This window comes from Brassica napus, chromosome A10 (genome assembly GCF_020379485.1).
Source record: "Brassica napus cultivar Da-Ae chromosome A10, Da-Ae, whole genome shotgun sequence".
Classification (NCBI taxonomy): Eukaryota; Viridiplantae; Streptophyta; class Magnoliopsida; order Brassicales; family Brassicaceae; genus Brassica; species Brassica napus.
Genome location: NC_063443.1, coordinates 5,593,963 through 5,598,735, shown reverse-complemented (window position 1 = coordinate 5,598,735; position 4,773 = coordinate 5,593,963). Strand labels below are relative to the sequence as shown.

Below are 4,773 nucleotides of genomic sequence, written 5' to 3'. Positions count from 1 at the left end.
TTCCGTAAAGCTTTTTCGTAAGAAAGAGTCTATTTTTCGAAAAGTACTCTTCGGAGAAATTCTCACTTTCTTCCTCGGATGTTTTGGATGTTAAATTTGTCGTAACCGTTTTTGACCCCAACAGCTTTGATCGCCATTAGATTTAGTTTTATTGATTCTTATTCTTTTCTTTACCCCCTTTCTAATAATCTTTTTCTTGTCTTTTCAGGTGCATGCCCAGCGGTACCAGAAGCAACAAGGAGAAAGACTTACTGTTCTCAGACGATCCTGCTCATTTGAAACGCACCATCCGTAGAGGTCAACGTTCCACATCGCTCGACGCAACCACTTCGTCGTCGATCGATACGCACAACCAACCGTCGACCGACACCAGACCATCATCGTTGATCGATCCCAATTGTTCGACAACGATCGATACTACACCGCGTACGTCGATCGATACCGTGTCGTCAAAAATGGTAAACATTATTATTCTAACTCAGGACGAGAACGGAAACCTGTATGACCAGGCCGGTCATCTGCGTAATGTAACAGGTCAGAAAATAGATGCTCAGGGAACTGTAATCCCTGATGCTGATGCTACAGGAGCTGCTCAACCTGTAGATGAGGACGCTCGATCGAAACCACTGGCCGACTACAATCGCCCAGATGAGTACTATTCCAACATATCAGCTATTCGACTTCCGGAGATCCAGAAGCAGAATTTCGAGCTGAAGCCTCAATACTACACTCTCGTGTCGCAGATACCCTACTATGGGTTACCGCACGAGCATCCTATGGACCATTTGGAACGGTTCGAGGATCTAATCGCTGCTATTCGGATGGAAGGAGTCCCCAAAGATTACCTGCTGTGCAAGCTCTTCAGATACACGCTGAATGGAGAAGCGATGCACTGGCTTAGGCAGCAACCCACAGGATCTTTAACATCCTGGAGCGACATCAAGAATGCTTTCTTACGAAACTTCTTCGATGAGGCGCGCGCTGAAGAACTTCGGAACAAAATTTCCACATTCTCGCAGAAGGCTGGAGAGTCCTTCAAAGATGCGTGGATTAGATTTAGGTTCTTCCAGCGAGACTGTCCACACCACGGATTTAACGAAGTGCAGCTGCTAAGTACTTTCTTCCGAGGTCTCGCCTTACAGTATCAAATGGCCCTTGATACGGCGAGTGAAGGAAACTTCACTACTCGGAATCTGTTGGAAGCTGTGAGACTTATCGAAAACCTTGCTAACAGTAGCAGCACCAAAAACACTGACTCTGAACGGAAGAAGTCTGTGGCCTCTATCGGGAAGGAACAGATGGACGAAGTAAGAGGTAAGTTAGATGTGGTGCACGAGCTTCTTAGGAAGCAAGTCTGTTCAGCTGAAGGAGAAGTAGCAGATACGGAAGGAGAAGAAAATGTGAACTACATCGGAGGTACCGGATTCCAGAAATTTGGAAACCAGGGCGGAAACAGAAACTTCTTTGGAAATGGCCAAAGAAGTAACCAAAATTCACAATTTCAAAAACCCTTCAACAACAGCAAGAGCTACTCGAACTCTTACTACCAAAATCCACCACCCCAGACTCAGGAAAGCAAGATCGAAGTGATGCTTGATCGAGTACTGTTGGGACAACAACAAATCACCGTGGATTTCAACGGTAAAATAGACTCCGCCTATAACAATCTGAACACCAAAATCGAGACTTTAGGGACTCAGGTGAGAAAACTTGAAACCCAAGTAATTCAGACGGGCGAGACTATAAAGAGGCAAGAAGCTTTCGCTAGAGAAGCAGGAGCCGACAAAGGGAAACACCACGTAAATGCCATCATAGATGATGATTTCTGGCTAGTGGTGAGAAATGAAAAGCTTGAGGAAGGAGATTTCGAAATCGAATGCTCCATGAGTCTCGGCAGATCCCAATGGTGTCGACCGATGTCGATGAACTCGCATCGATCGACAGACCATGATGAAGATCGATGGCGGATTACTCTAGACATCGATCGACATCGTCTGCCAAATCGACTGAGTGCAATGCGGTTCAAATTTTAACTCATGAAGAATTCGCAGCTAAGCATCCTCACCCACCCTCCCCTTTCTATGATAAAATCGATCGATCGGTTGAGCCAACCATCGATCGACAGAGTGAGTTCGACGTCGATCGTCACAACACACCTCCCATCGATCGACATGCACCTCTGACATACCGAGTGCGGTTACCCTCAATCGATAATGATTACATCAATGTACTCAGACCACCACCTAAACCATTAGCAAACCCACCCGAACCAAAACCCAACCCTTTAGATAGTTCACCAGAATCAGTTCAAGAAGAACAAGAATCTGAAGGGAGAAGGTTAAGGAAAAGAAAGGAGAAGATTCCTAAAAACCTTAAGCGGGAAGCTAACGATAAGGAGATGGATGGTTTCACTAAAAGAGTCCTCAGAATCCCAATCGAAAAACCTTTTGATGAAGCTTACTTCACACACCGGTTGTGGATGTTCTTCAGAGAAACAAAGGTAACTGAGGAGGACATTAGGAGAATGTTTCATCAAGTCAGAGAGAAGATGAAACACAGGATCACATTGACGAAGAAGAGTGATCCTGGGAAGTTTGCAATACCATGCGTAGTCAAGGGTGTTGAATTTCCCCCATTCAATGTGTGACACAGGAGCATCAGTTAGTATCCTCCCTAAGATCATGGCAGACCAGCTTGGTTTGACCATCGAACCCTCAACGGAATCCTTCACCTTCGTGGATCTTTCAGAGAAACGATCAGAAGGAATCATAAGAGATCTGGAGGTACAGATTGGTAATGCCCTTGTCCCTGTAGATTTTCATGTACTAGACATCGAGCTTAACTGGAACTCTTTACTTCTGCTTGGAAGATCTTTCCTAGCTACAGTAGGAGCTGTATGTGACATGAAAAAAAAAATTGTGTCTAACGCTCATAGACCCAAACATCCACTACGACCCCATCCGACCTAAGAGAAAGGTCATTAATTCTGTGGATTATGGGAAAGAACTTGGCTTCATTGGCGCATGCCATTGTGGAGCAGAGTATGAATCGGAGTACGAAACAGAGTACTCGGAATCGATCGACACCCCAACCTTTCCATCGATCGATTCCAATGTGTCAATGGTGACCGATGACCGCAACAACACGTCACTCGACGTAATGCACCCAGTTGACCATTTCGCTTCACCTAATCATTGTTACCAACATTTTGCCTTCCAACCTCCAAGCAAGAGAGGACATGATGATTATTCCATAGGCAGTTGGGCAGACAGTGGTTTCCATGAAAGTTTTGCAGTTGACACTGTAATTACTTCACCTAATGAGGAACATACAGAGGAATTCGATGAAGATTATTGGAAAGAACGTGCAATAGAAATGTCTTTGCAGGATGAAAGACTTGAAACACATAAATTCACCAACACGTTCCCCACATCGTTCGACGCTGTGCACTCCACATCAGTCGATACCCACCCTCGTCCAGCAAAACAACCGCTCACATCGATTGACATTCGTAAAGGAACATCACTCGATATTCGCACCGCAGCGAAAATTCAGGAGCAGGAGAATATTTCCTCCCCAACTAGGTTTATAGATACCTATATAAATCGTTTTGCACCTCCGAAACCACCTACACACATCAGAGAAAACACACAAACAAAAAAGATGAATACTCTTCCTTCTACATCAACAGAAAAATCCATGAAGATCAATCATCTCAAGAACACAAGTTCTACAGAAATTACTCTGCCATCGATCGATGTAATTGTATCTACATCGATCGATACTACTCTAAACCCTAATCTTTCTATTTCTAAATTGAATGATTATGCAAACATTGATTACGGTTTTCTAACACCTGATGAATTTGGTATTTTCAGGGACCCAAATGGCAATGCACGTGCAATGGATGGAAGGATTTTACAAGTGTCCAGAGAGGACATAGCAGACATCTTTCAAGTAGCCAATGGACCTGACAACCTATTCTCACAGCAACGTGGCACTCCAGACTTCATTCAAACAGATCTTAACAACCACGTAGGAGTCGCCACAACAGAGATCAATCCAGATCTATCACACCAACCAAAAGGGCAAGCATCGATCAACGGTACAACGGAGACATCGATCGACAGGGTAACACCAACTTCGATCGATAGAGATGACCCGACGTCGATCGACAGACGTTATGAATGCGGGAACCGTGCTTTTGACATGTACGGAGCCAGAAAGTTCACTTGGGAACAAAGGGACGAGTATGGAGTCTACAGAGATGAGTGTGGACATGCACGAGGCGTAGCTGGTGAGATGATACCTGTCACAAAGGACAACATCAGGAAATTATTGGAAAAAGCATCTCTTTTTGAAGAGAGCCACATCTGTCTTCCAGAACATGCCACTTCTTTCACACTCACAAGACTGGCACCAGAACTCTACACCAAAGATGAAATCGATGAGATGGTGTTTGGTATTTGTGGAGCTCAGGAGAAACTGGGAGAGGAGCTTAAAACATTGGTAGAAGATACACATCAGCCTTTGGATAGAGGCTACAATGAGCTTTTCAGATGTATGGCAGAAATGATGACAGAAATTGAGAGTTTACGTCAGCAACTTGAGAAGGAAGCTACGACCTCAGCATCGATCGACGCACCACATGCAACATCGATCGACGTCAGTCTTCCTACAGCTCAGACCCCTGCAGAACCGCAATGTTCAACACAACACAGGGATGAATGGGAAGTCTCATACATCAACACGAGGATAAACGACGTTTACTGC

The 4,773-nt window shown here is 44.7% G+C and overlaps 1 non-coding gene across 1 annotated transcript; it reads right to left on the bottom strand.

The window, feature by feature from the left end:
- Positions 1–987: 987 nt before the first annotated feature.
- Positions 988–1,093, bottom strand: LOC125579648. The gene has a single exon (XR_007317708.1). It is a non-coding gene; the product is annotated as a small nucleolar RNA R71 (small nucleolar RNA).
- Between the last annotated feature and the right edge of the window lie 3,680 nt (positions 1,094–4,773).